At 46.9% G+C, this 14,177-nt stretch overlaps 1 long non-coding RNA gene across 1 annotated transcript; it reads left to right on the top strand.

The window, feature by feature from the left end:
• Positions 1-328: 328 nt before the first annotated feature.
• On the top strand, positions 329-5,477 carry LOC106005853. Its single transcript, XR_001179543.2, has 4 exons — positions 329-417; positions 1,846-2,099; positions 2,302-2,468; positions 3,243-5,477. It is a non-coding gene; the product is annotated as an uncharacterized LOC106005853 (long non-coding RNA).
• Positions 5,478-14,177: the final 8,700 nt, after the last annotated feature.

The raw sequence follows: 14,177 nt of genomic DNA, 5'->3' as shown, positions 1-14,177 counted from the left end.
CTCAGCGGGCAGGCTGCTTCTCTGTCTCCTTCTGCCTGCCCCTTCTCGCACTCTCGTTCCCTCAAATAATAAATAAATAAAAATATTTTAAAAGAGTGGAAATGTTTTAAAGAATGAAGTGTTTTCAAAGGCCCTAAGTTCTTCAGAAGTACTCATTCATTCATTTATTCAAGATCTGATTAATTCTCTGTTCGGTGCTGGTGCCACTCCCATGGCTTTGGACCTGAACAAGCTACCTCAGTGAGCCCGATATGCAGCCAGCCGTGGAAACCACCGATCTAACCCCACCCCTTCCTTTGACAGACTGTGAAACTGAGGCCCAAAGAGGAACCGTCACTAGCCCAAGGAGAAGAAGACTCTGTGCCCCAGGCCCCTCATATCTATGACGGCATGTGATCCTCCCAACCATGGTGAAAGGTAGGCATTATCAGGGCACCTGGGTGGTTCACTCGGTTAAGCATCTGCCTTTGGCTCAGGTCATGATCCCATGGTTCTGGGATGGAGCCCAGCCATGAGGCTGCCTGCTCAACAGGGAGCCTGCTTCTCACTCTCCCTCTGCACCTCCCTCCCTGGGCTCAGGCTCTCTCTCTCTCTCTCTCTCTCTCTCTCTCACTGTTGCTTGAATAAATAATATCTTTTTTTTTTAAGATTTTATTCACTTATTTCACAGACAGAGATCACAAGTAGGCAGAGAGGCAGACAAAGAGAGAGGAGGAAGCAGGCTCCCCACTGAGCAGAGAGCCCAATGAGGGGCTCGATCCCAGGACCCTGGGATCATGACATGAGCTGAAGGCAGAGGCTTTAACCCCCTGAGCCACCCAGGCACCCCTGAATAAATAAAATCTTAAAAAAAAAAAAAGTAGGCATTTTTCCCATTTCACAGATAGGAAGGGAGAGACATGGCCAAAGTCCCAGGGTGAGTCAGTTGGGAATGGGTGTGATGACCATCCACTGTCCCAGAAAACCTACTCTGAGACACAGTTTAGCATATCAGTTCTTACTAAGGAGGACCCTTGGGATGAATCCCTGTGCAAGGTTGGGGAAGGAAGCAGGAGTGGGCAAAGAGGAAGCAGAGCGTGATACAGGACGAACCACACCCCCCGCCTACCCCACAGGGAGTTGCAGTACTAATGCAGTGATGTCCCCAGTGGGTCCAGATGGCCGGGCCTTCATGCTCCTCCTTGATGGGGCCTGAGCTGTAGGCTGGCCTGGAAAGGGACAGAAGCAAGGTGGCTCTCCTGTTTAGAGATCCCCGAAGGGGAGAACAAAGAGGCTGTTGGCAACATGCCCTCTGTGGAAGGGAGATCAGGATGACACATGGAACTGAGGATTGACGAGCCTCTGAAGCTTGTCCTGCATCTCACAGATGGAAGAGTAGCAGAAACAGGATCTGAACCCAGGTCTCTCTGATGCCAACATTCCCCATCCTTTGCACTATTTTTAAACCACTAGTCTACACTGCTCAGCAAGAACTGAAAAGCCAAAGAAGTTGGACAGAGAGAAGATCCAGAGACTTACTGACCCAAGGGTTGACCACCTGGGAGCCCAAATAGAAGACGTCACCCCTGACAAATGGGAAAGTTGTGACTTGGAACCAAAGGAGGGAGGAGGAATGGCGGGTTCAGATCTGACCAACCTGCTCGTGGCAGAGGCTGCTGGAATGAAAATTTGCATTCAGGGGCAGATGACGAAACCATCATGTTTTGAACTATCTGACATGGCAAAGGGCCAAGAAGACAACCCAGCATTTGTTTGGAGCATTGCATGATGGGAAGTGCCATTAACACTTGGAAAAAATGAAATGCAGCCAGGGAGATTAAAAAACAACACCGCACTTTCTTCCAGGGACTGCGAGGACTCGGACTTGTCCCCAGAGAGAGGGAGCAACTGAAGACGGTTTCACAGATGATGATAAAATGGAACAAGTGTACAGCGAGGAAACCGGAGGCCTGAGTTCCGGCCCCAGCTCTGTGCTGACAAACAAGCTGTGTGTCCTTGAGCAAACCTCTTGCCCTCTCTGAGCCTCCATGAGAGCAAGTTATAGCGATTACAGTGAGTTCTGCCTTACAGAAGCCAGACATAATATGCAGCAAAATCAGGTGGGTTTGCCTCCTAATGATGTCTTAGATTGAATTCTTTTGTCCCAGCCCCACTAAGCCTCTAGGAAAACCATTATTTCCACCGAGAAAAATGTTTATTCTTTATCTGCTTCTAAGACCAAGACCTCTCAACTTTTGTTCTTCCTCTTTTGAAGGAGCCTTAAGTAAAATATACATTTCACTTTTCTCTTTATTGTGACAGCGGCTATGTGCTGATGCATGGCCTCGGGGGCCATCCGAGCTCCATGTTGTGGAGGCAATATGGAGTGGTCCAGGAGGAGCCAGGAAAGCAGGAGAGGAAGAAGCTGGGGCGTTTCCTTCTGACCCTTCCCTGCTCCGACAACTGTCGCATACCTCCTGATCTATCAGGTGCTCCTACTGGTGGCCCCCTCGCCGCTGGGTTCCCCCCCCCCCCCCCCCGCACACACTCCCTTCCCTCCCTTGGCCCCAGCGGGGGTAAGGGTTCCCTGCTGTGCTAGCCGGCCTGTGCCATTCACCTGTGCCATTCACTGCACCGGCATCATTAACAGGTCTTTCTACTCAACTCTCCCCAGCTGCCCAGTGAGCGTGTGCCTTGTCTCTCCTGCGGGAACCCTCGCTGACATGATAGATGCTCAATAAGTACGGGGGCAGGTGGGGAATAAATGAATGAGTAAATGAATAAATGGGTGGCTGGAAATGGGAACGTGTGAGGTGACAGGTGGGCTAATGACTGGTTACTAGACCATCATTTCACTGTATCTACCCATGTCAAATCATCACAGCGTACGCCTTAAAGGTGGACCATTTTTAATTGTCTGGTATGCCCTAATAAAGGCGGGGGGACTGTGAGTGGATGAGTGGGCGGAAAAGGGGCAGAAGTAGGGGAATCACGTAAGGACTGTGTTAAGGTGAGATTATGAGTTAAGGGTAACGTAAGCCAGAGAGTAGGGGTCAGGGCTGCCTGGGGTAGGAGCCCCGGTGAGGCTGGGAGGCAGGGTGTGTTGGCAAAGCAGAGGGAGGCGGGATGACGTGCGAGGTGAGGTGAGCTGCCCACAGCCGTCTGCGCCGCTGCGTGAAGACTCCTCTGTCTTGTCTGCGCTGCCCAAGGGGACGTGAGGTGACTGTGCCGAGCAAAATGCCCATTAATTACTTTGGCCGTAGGTCAGCCGGCACGCCCCACACTCGTGCCACGGACAGTACATGAAAACCGCCTTCAAGAGGCAGCGGCACCCAGACCTCAGCCTCCAGCAAGGTCAGACGGAAGGAGTCCGACCTGCCCAGCACCCTTCAAGGGAGTCGCCCGGCTCCATGGCCGTCAGAGGAAGCCATTTCTCATCCTAGACAAGCAATTCTGGAAGCTACCAGAGCTGTGGCTTAGAATATACTCAGGAGCCCCCATCTGGCTTCTTTCCATGTCTAATGCAGGCATTTTCCTCATGTGCAGAATTCCAGATTTCTACAGTACCCAACGTTTCCCAGGCTTCTGTGACTCAAAACCATGGTCACCGTGTCGCCATATGCTCATCATTGTGCATGCTTTATTATTTATCAAATGTTTTCCTTTTCACGGGCACTCACCTAGCACCCCCGCCTTTCTCTTGAATATGTTTTCAAAGAAAATCATGCCTCAGCAAAGGAGAACCACTGAGGCACAGACTCTGGAAGCAGGCTTTCTGGATTCAAATCCTGCCTCTGGTATCCACTAGCTGTGTGACCCTGGACAAGTGCTTTCACCTCTCTGTGATTTGGTTTTCTCCTCTATAAAGTGGACATAATAACAGGATCTTATGTCTTAAGCGAATGAAAGGAGTTAAGACTGTAAAACCTTTACAAAAGTGCCCAGAACACGCACTGTTGCGAGCGGCGGTTGTTTTTGCTGGAAATGGAAAACAAGTTCTCACCAGGTACATAGAGAAGGTAGAGGGGAAATGCAAATTCAAAATTTAAAAAAAAAAAAAAAAAGTCGTATCCAATTTTCTTTGTTAGAAGGAGAAATTAGCAAAATACCAGGCATTAAAGCCACATTGGCACCAAGCTGAAGTTTTCTTTCTGGGGTAATGGGAGAATGAATGACATCTGAACAAGGCAGAATGCTTTCGCCTGGTGATTTAAAGCTCTGTCCTTGTGTCAACCACAATCGTGCTTTGTGCTCTATGCTGCCATCCTCTCTGGTTCCCCACCCCAGTGACAGGGCAAATGGGTCCAAGAGATGGAAGACACCCGTCCAAGGGCACAGGCAAATTAATATTGGAGCGTAAGCCGCGACAGCTGACTGTTCCTGGTGTCACACAGGTGTCTGACTTGAGCTTGCGTTGCAGAGATGTCTGCGTCCAAAGACATCCTTTCCAGAAGCATCCAGGGCTGTCTTGAATGAACACATTGATTGCCAGCCACCCTGACTCAATAAAGAGCCAGATTGCCACCTTCCCCCACGGAGGCACCTCTGTTTTAGAAATTGGGGTTGATTTTCATAATTGCCCATTTGGGCCACTTTTTTTTCCCCCTCTTCCTGCACTTCAATTCCCACTCTTGCATTTTAGGTTTTACAATAAATAGGGAGCCCAAGAAACTCTAGGACCCGCTCTTGACCCCCCCAAAAGAAGAAACTCTCTCTCTCTCATTCCCCAAACCTCCTCTCCCTTGACCTACTCTCCCCCTCACTTTGTGGCCAATAATGTTACTATGGAAAGGATGAGACCATACAAATACAGCCCAGCCAGAGAGGCTCTGGACCCAGAGACTCCGGGAATCTATATCCAACATGAATACCCGAGAACTTCAGTCCAGCTCTGTTCAATGGGCTCATGTCTTTAGGCGCCTGCCATAAAAAACCCTGATGTGTAAAGAAAAGGCTTCTGTAAAAATTCCATAAAAATGTGGGAAGTAGTCTATGTCCGTTACACAAAATGATTTGCAGGAGGCTCGAATATTTTCCTCTTCGCCAAACTGCCTTTATAAAAAAGAGCCATAGAAGGAAAGACTTCAGCAACCTCCCAGGGGTTATGAACGCGGGTATATTGCAATCAGTGTTGCTCTTAGCCTCGGGAAACTCGATTTTCTTTGCCGTGAAAATTGCCTGCGATATTCTCCTTAGGTGTTCAAAACTCAGTCAGATGTGCATTCCCCCAGACAAAGAAAAAGTAACAAATAAAAAAAATTAGAACGCCAGGCTGGGGGGAGTGAAATCAGCGGTTGTCTCTGTGAGAGGGTGCTCCACTTACTTTCCCTCCTTCAGGGTCTGGGTTCCTGACCTGAAGATTATGAGACTCACGCGCTGTCTACTGCGCTAAGGAGGCAGGTTCCTGACCTGAAGAAACAGGGAACTGAAAAGCTAATGGTCTCTGAGCAGCTGCCTTCAGCACCTCCTCCACACATGCACGCACGGCACACATGCACATGTGCACTCTCACACACATGCACGTGTGCACACATGTACACATGCACTCATGTGTGCGCACACATGCACACACGTGCACACATGCATAGCACATAATACACCCACATGCACGCATGCACTCATGCACAGGTACTCATGTGCACACCCACACTCACACATGCACTCACATGCACACATGCACCCACCTGCGCACACGCATGCACACCTACATGTACCCACACACATGCGTACACATGCACACATGCACTCACACGCGTGCGCTCGTGTGCACACCCATACTCACACATGCAACCACATGCACCCACTTGCACACAGGCATGCACATATACATGTGCCCACACACATGTGTCCACATGCATACATGCACTCGCACACGTGCACTCGTGTGCACACATACACGCACGCACACACACAGTCTAATGGGACAAACCTGCTCCTTCCTCTCACTAGAACCTCCCCGACCTCATCCTTAGGCCGAGTTGAGCCAGCTCAGTTACCCTTGCAACCTCAGTAATTAGCAACTTTTATTTTGCCACCCAGCACCTGCTCCTTTTCTTCTGATAATAGGACCCTGCTTCCTTTTGGGACTACGCCTCCCCAACTCTCAATCCAAGAGGCTTGGGAAAGGCCAAGACACACCCCCTTCCAAAGAGCAGTCATATGACTCAAGCCTGACCAATGAGCGTATTCCATCCTCCTGGCCATAATAATTGGCTCAACAATGGGCGTGCGACCAGTGGTAATCTAATTAAAACCAACGCCATATTTTTCGTAAGAACTGTTAGAGGAGAGGTAGTCTCTCTTCTTAAGAGCTTGCTGAGGGGGTAGGAGTTGAGCCTGGAAATGTATTGGCAGCCATCTTGCCACTGTGAAAGAAAGTCAGTGTTGGCCTAGGAAAGCCAATGCTGACTCAAGAGATAAATCTTTAGTAACTTTTTTGGAGCTTCTGGGTGTAGCCATACACAAAATTAGATCTGTCTTTAATGACCCTACAACCCTAGTAGTTACCTCAGTAGGAGAACAAAGGAAGAATGTTTCAGATACAAGAATGGTGACGCGTGCACAAATGCTCTGAGGCAGAAGCATTTTTATCAAACAGAAAGAAAGCCATCGTGGCCTGGGTTCAGAGACTAATGACAGGCAAGAGTGGAAGAAAATGATTCCAAAAGAAAGATAAGGACCAGACCATCCAAGGCAGATAATAGACTAGGAATTTTTATCCAAAGAACAATAGGAAAAGTTTCAAGAAGGAGAGGGTTAGTGATCAGATTTGAATTTTGTAATATGCACAGCAGGCTGCTTTAAGGAGAATGGAATGGGGTAAGGAAGGGAGCTAGGCAGATGTTGGAGGGACCATTCCGGGACTATTGTAATGGTCAGGTGAGAGAAATGGTGGCCCAAAACACAGCGGCACATGTCTGCATTGCCGCCCTTGGAAAGGCAACATAGAGGAAGGGAGGCTGGCCACCGCCGGTCTTTGTAGCTACACAATTTGAAAACTAATGCAACCACCGAGGAAGATTTGCCGCACCCAGCAGCCCGCCTGAACCACCGAATCGTGGAGAGTTAACACAATCAATAAATCTACAGTTGCTGAGTGCGAGCGCTGCTTTGCATACATATAGCAAGGAAGCAAGGAGCCATAAGCTATTTCTGCCACTGAATTCGGTCACCCTTAAACCTGTAAGAACCTGGAAGTCGGCAGACTGCGCCTGTCAGACAGGTGCCTTTACCTGCTTGTCTTTTCCTGCTAACAACCTCCAATGGTTCTTCTCCTGGCTGGCATTTCCTTTGAGTTAAGAAATGGCAGATGTTAACTGTGGAGGCAAAAGACTCCTCTGCAGGGGAAAAATTAGATATATTGCCTTGACCACGTGAACAAGGTTAACGTCATCACTGAAGGGACACATGACACGTTGAGCCTCAAGTTGAGACCCACTGGGGACACAACATCACCCACATGGCATTTTTGCCAAAAACGTTGAACCTGAAATTAATCATAAGCAGCAATCAAACAAATCCAAATCGACAGATATTGTACAAAACAAATGGCCTGTGGTTTTCAAATACAAATGCCATGAAAGACCAAAAGGCAAGGGAACTATTCTGAAATCCAAGAGACTGAATAAAAAAGACAGCTAAGTGCCAAGTATGATCTTTGATCAGCTCCTGGTTCAAAAAGAAGAAAAAAAAAAAAAGGCTGTAAAAGACATTTTGGGGACCACTGGGGAAATGAAAATATTGCCTGTATGGTAGACAACAGTGTTGTATCGATGTTCAATTTCCTGAGTGTGAATATCGCATCGTGGTTATAAGAGAGGATGTCCATGCTGTGAGGATTTGCACACTGCCATACTGAAGGTAAAGAGTCATGGCGTCTGTACCTGGTTCTTAGATAAACAATGATAGATGATAGATCGACAGATCCATCGATTGATAGATAACAGACAGGTAGAGAGATACATAGTATAAACAGGGCACAATGTCAGAAATGGCCCCGTCAGGGTGACCAGTAGATGACTACTGATTGCACTAATCTATTATTCTTGCAAATCTTTTGCAGGTTTGAATGACTTCAAATTAAAAATTGTGGGGGAAACTCAGTAACTGTTTAGTATCCACACACAACCATGTGCAAATACAGACACACAAAGGCCATTGACACAGCATGTCAATGGTTCTGCCCCAACGATGGTGCAGAACCATCTCCCCAGTGGGGAACATTGGGATAACCAAGTATCCCAGTTTGTCTAGGACAGACATTGTTAATAGAGCCTCCCTAAGAAGTGCTCCCACTACTTATGTCAAGGGCAGTTGCCAAAAATGGAAAGAAAACATCACCATCGTCTGACTTCTGTTGTATCAACTTCTAGTCATTCATTTCTCAAACATGTACTGAGTCCCTAATGGTGTACCAGCAGCTCAGTCAGTATACAATGCTGAGTAAAGTCAACAGGGTTCCTGCCCTCATGGAAATGATCATCAAAAAAGTCATGTCTGGCCAACTATAACCCACAGGCCAGATCCAGCCTGCTTTTTGATAACTCGTGGGCTAATGGAAAGAAAGAAAGAAAGAAAGGAAGGAAGGAAGGAAGAAAGAAAGGAAAAGGAAAGAAAGAGGAAAAAAGTTATATTTTTAAATGGTTGGAAAAAATCAAAAGGAAAATATAATCCTGGGACATATAAAAATTAAACGAAATTCAAACTTCAGTGTCCATCAATAAAGTTTTATTGGCACACACTGCAGGACTCATTCATGCACTGTCTCTGGCTGCGGTCCTGCTCCAACAGCATAATTGAATGGTCATTAACAGACATCATATGGCCCACAAAGCCCAAGATACTTAGTATCTGGCCCTTTGCTGAAAAAGCTTGCCAACCCCTGGAAGAAAGCCGTGTTTTCAGTGTGGTACCCCTGGTTGCTGGAAGATGAAATAAAGTGATATAAGCATAACGGCACCACTGATGCCTCGCACTTAACAACATGCTCCACTGATGTGTGTGGGCTATCTACCTCAGTTCACTCATCTGTAAAATGAAGACAGTAAGAGCATCTTCCTGGAGGGTTGTGTGGCTGTAATAAGAAAATGCAGGTCAAACACTTGGCACAGTACCTGCATATAGTAATCACTCAATAAACAGTAACAACTGGCAATTAATGGAGCTGATTGCATCACTGAGCTTTCTACTGACAAGCTGATGGCCTCATTTATTATCTCAATTAACCTGCTTCATGTTTCATGTGGAAATATTTCGAATGTTCAACAGAATACATGGAACATTTAATCTTACAAACATATGATCTATAATTGGCTATAAAAATTAATAACATGGAAACATTCGATCAAAAGAGACATTTTTAAAGCCTCTGGCACCCCACTTGGCCCCTCTCTGATCCCATCATCCTCCTCCCTTCCTCGGGCCAAAGCGACAACTATCCAGAGACTGGGCTTATCCTTCCCATATTTTCCTCTCTAGTTTCAGTACAAATAATTTTGTTTTCTCCACACATCACATTATTGCTTTCCTATGGTACCAAAGAGGCAGAATGAATGGTCTCATTCTGTTCATGTTCTTCCATGATTTGCTTGTCCCTTGCTTTGTATGGTGGGTCCACCCTGATGTGACCTACCCCTCTCCTCTATCAGACACCCGCGTATGGGAAACCCCCTACGGAGTCCGTCTATTCTTCTGCCGAAGGGGCCATTTGGGGCATCTTCCATTGCTTTGCCCCTATAAATGAATGGCTGTTCTTGTTTGTGTATGTCTACTAACTCACTGATTCTGCACAGCTGCATGGGAAGTACATTGTGATGGTCAGCCCCTTTCTCAGGGAGGCTCTGAAATCTTGTTACTTGCCGAAGTCTCACAGGCAGGACTCAGGACTGGGTCTTTATTCTCTGCCTACCCCCAGTCTCACCTCTTTCAAAACACCCACTTAACAGATTGAAGCAACTTCCCACTTTTCCAAAGCAGAGGACATGATCGACTCATTTCTGTTCCCAAGATTAAAAGCCATTAGCAGGGACACCTGGGTGGCTCAGTCGATTGAACATCTGCCTTCGGCTCAGGTCATGATCCCAGGGTCCTGGGATCGAGTCCCACATCAGGTTTCTTGCTCAGTAGGGAGCCTGCTTCTCCTTCTGCCTGCCTCTGTCTCTCTCTCTCTCTGTCAAATAAATAAATAAAATCTTTCCAAAAAGCAAAAAATAAAAGCCATTAACAAAAAAAAAACAAAAGCATGTTGGCACATTCAAGGTGTGTCTGAGTTAAGTTTTGCATTTTGTGCCAAGGAGGAAGACTAGTGAAGGATTTGCAGTACTAATTGACGATAAAAGTAAAATATTTTTGCTCAACAATGACCTTTTCTAAGGGCTGTGTAAACCCGAAAGTAACCCATGAATTTTATTCACATCTTCCCTGCTATGTGCCATCAACAGGTAAATCTGTATACACAGGAACAGGCTATGTTAAGGGATGGCATTTTCTAAAAACTTCATACAAAGTAACCCTTGGGGGAATCAACCCTTTAAAAAGACAGAAATTGATTTTAATGCGGGGGGGGGGGGGCGCGCACAGGGTAATATGGAAATCAGCAATCAAACATGTATGAATGATGATGGGAAAGAAATTGCTTTTACAAGTCTAGGAATCTATCAGGAACCAGACATCTGTCACCTCCTGAACAGACTTTAATTTTAGAGTTTGCTTCCTTTAAAATTCTTTCCCCTTCTCTTCCCATAGTTAGACGGATTTCACATATGCTTGGGATTTCACAAACTCGGTCTTGGTAGATGTGATATCTAAGAATATCTGAAGCCGTTTCCAAGTTGCTGTGGAATAACACTTGTCTTGTTCTCTGAAATCAAGCCTTTGGGTTTTTCTTACTCCTCGTGGCTGCTCTTGTGACGTCAGGTGATCCTCAACTGCATGTCTGCAGACACGAACTGACCCAAGCCTGAGTATCATTTCCAGTGGCATTTAGCGGCTCAGAAATCCCCCAGTGCATCACGTTTCAAACTACAAATGTGCCTATGCATCCGCTGGTGATCTTGTAAAAAATGCAGGTTGTGACTCAGTAGGGCTGAAGTCGGACCTGAGACGGCATTGCACCCCGGGTGGTGATGGTGTCGGTTGCAGACTGCACCTTGAGTGGGGAAGCTCCAGTGGGCTTTTTATTCTCTCTTTACCCCCTCACCCCACCCCAGATCCATTCTCTGCCCTACGGACTCCAGCACCTGGACACCTTGGCTCTCTGGTTTACAGGTGAGTTGGCCGATGGAAGGTGAGGTCAACGGATTGAGCCAATAGGAAGCAACAGCAGGAGATCAGAATGTCATGTACTTAACATGGAAGAGGACTATGTAGGTGTGATTAAATTAAGAGTCTTGAGGTGGGGAGATTATCCTGGTTTATCTGGGTAGGCCCAATATAATCATTTGGGTCCTTATAAGTGAAATAAGGAGTCAGGAATGTCAGCATCAGATGTGACCAGCTGTTTATGGCTTTGAAGATAGAGGAAGGGGCCAGGAGGCAAAGAGTGTGGGAGGCCTCCTCTAGAAGGTAGAAAAGGTACGGGAGTGAATTTTCCTTCCTCCAGAAGGAATGTATCCCTCCTAAACCTCAGCTGTACTCCAGTGAAACCCATTTCACATTTCTGACATCCAGAACCGTAAGATAGTGAGTTTGTGTTTTTTTAAGATTTTAAGTAATTTCTGCACCCAATGTGGGGTTCAAACTCGCAACCCCGAGATCAAGTGTCGCATGCTCTACCAACTGAACCAGCCAGGTGCCCCAAGTTTGTGTTGTTTTAAGCCACTATGTTTGTGTTAAATTGTTAATGCAGCAATCAGGGATCCAGCGAAGAACAAGACAAAGTCCCTGTCCTCTCAGAACTGACATCCTAGTGGAGAAGAGAATGAACTAACAAATAAACAGAGCAGGTAACTGGAGGTAGCGATGTGCTGTGGTGAACACAAGACACAGGGACATAACAGAGAGTGTCTTGAGAGGTCTCCACTTTGCTTAGGGTGGCACAGAAGGGTATTTTTGGACTGAAATCGAAACGACAAGAAGTCAGCCGTGTGAAGATCCGGAGGAAGAGCATTTCAGCAAAGAGGATCAGCACGTGCAAATGGCCTGTTGCTGAAATCGACTTGGCAGATGTCATGAGTACATGACTGTAGGGAGCTCCCAGCATGGACAGAGGCTAGAGAATCACACAGAGCTTCACAGCCAGGGGAGGTACTAACCCCCTCCAGGGGAATTTGGTAATGCATGCGGGTACTTGTGGTTGCCACAGGGACTGTGGGCACCACTGACGTTTACCAGGTCAGGTCCAGGGATGCAAAATACTCTAAAATATGGAGAAGAGGAGCAACTTGGGTGGCTCAGCCCTTAAGCATCTGCCTTCAGCTCACGTCATGATCCCAGGGTCCTGGGATGGAGCCCCACATCAGGCTCCCTGCTCAATGCCCCAGAAGGAGTCTGCTTCTCCCTCTCCCCCTGCTTGTACGCTCTTGCTCTCTCTCACTAGCCCACTCTCAAATAAATAAAATCTTAAAAAATAAATAAATAAAATAAGATATGGAAGAGAGTCCCATGCAGGGAAGTTCTGTCCACTCCAGATGCCCCGTAAGGAACTGGGATTTGATTCTGAGCATGATACAAAGCCACTGGAGAGCAGAGGACCATTGGAATCCAAAGCCTGTATTTAACAGACCCCTCTGTGGGTCTGACTTGAGCTGAGGGGGTTATAAAAAGAAAGAAAATCTGAAGCCATTCTCAGCCCAGCTGCTGGGACAATTAAGACCAGCCCCACGTGGCGGCTGATGTAGAGACCCGATGCTAAGAACGCGTTTCCCGAGCTGGTGTCCTCTTTCCCCCACCCTGAGAATTACAATCACAGCAAGACCAAAACCACAACTCCCAGCCCAGACAGGTATATCCCGCACACACCTACGGAAGAGTAGCTAACAGAAAGGGATCCTGGTGACTCAGTAATTCCAGCCACCTCAGTCAGTTATAGAGAATTCAGTATCTTTATTCCCCTGGAGGTTGCGGAAAGATAAAATAAAATAAATTAGAAAAACAGAGGTTTATTCCTAAACTCAAAACAAGACAGATCCAGAACTAAATAGAAAAAATGTTGGGGCACCTGGGTGGCTCAGTGGGTTAAAGCCTCTACTTTCAGCTCAGGTCATGATCTCAGGGTCCTGGGATGGAGCCTGCATCGAGCTCTCTGCTCAGCGGGGAGCCTGCTTCCCCTCCTTCTCCCTCTGCCTGCCTCTCTGCCTACTTGTGATCTCTCTCTCTGTATGTCAAATAAATACATAAAATCTTTTTTCTTAAAAAGTCAAGCGAAATGAAGAGTTCACAGAAAGGCATAAAAATGCTCAGCCTCACTTTCGTGAGAAATGCAATCAGAGTTACATCGAGCTATGATTTTTTTACCCACCGGGCAGACAAGGTGCAGGTTTGACAAATGCCAAGCAGATGAAAGTGTGAGGCAACGGGCTGCTAGGGATAAAGCAGGTTCAGCCTCACTAGAGGACAATTCAGCATTACCTGTCCTAGTAAGAAGTGTAAGACCCGTTGGAACCAGCACTTACCCATGGTAGGACATGTGTTCAAAGTTGCTCACTGTCCTTGGGGTATGATGGGAAACTCTCCGTGGGAGAAAGGCGTGGAGGGCTATTTCCCTGTGTGCTCTACTGAACCTTTTTATTTTTTAAGATTTTATTTACTTATTTGACAGAGAGAGATCACAAGTAGGCGGAGAGAGAGGTAAGCAGGCTCCCCACTGAGCAGAGAGCCCGATGCGGGGCTCAATCCCAGGACCCTGGGATCATGCCCTGAGCCGAAGGCAGAGGCTTTAACCCACTGAGCCACCCAGGCACCCCTCTACTGAACCTTTTACGTTTTGTTCTAAGTGAATGTGTTACCGATTCAAAAATACACAAAATTCCAAAATTCAGAAGGGCCCTAAACCTCAGGAGGGGAACCCTATAAAAACAAAATCATGTTGGTGAATGGGTGCAGAGTTTTGGTTGGGACAATGATAAGCTTCTGGAGATGGACGGTCGTCACTGCCATACAACAGTGTGAATGCATGTGAGGCCACCGCACTGTCCACTTAAAGATGGCTAAAATGGTCAATTTTATGTTTTGTGTATTTTACTATGACAGAGTTAGTCTGA

Source organism: Mustela putorius, unplaced genomic scaffold (genome assembly GCF_011764305.1).
Source record: "Mustela putorius furo isolate JIRA1106 unplaced genomic scaffold, ASM1176430v1.1 tig00537248_pilon_pilon_pilon, whole genome shotgun sequence".
Lineage (NCBI taxonomy): Eukaryota > Metazoa > Chordata > Mammalia > Carnivora > Mustelidae > Mustela > Mustela putorius.
Note: the sequence above shows the minus strand (reverse complement) of the source record. Positions and strands in the feature narration are given on the sequence as shown.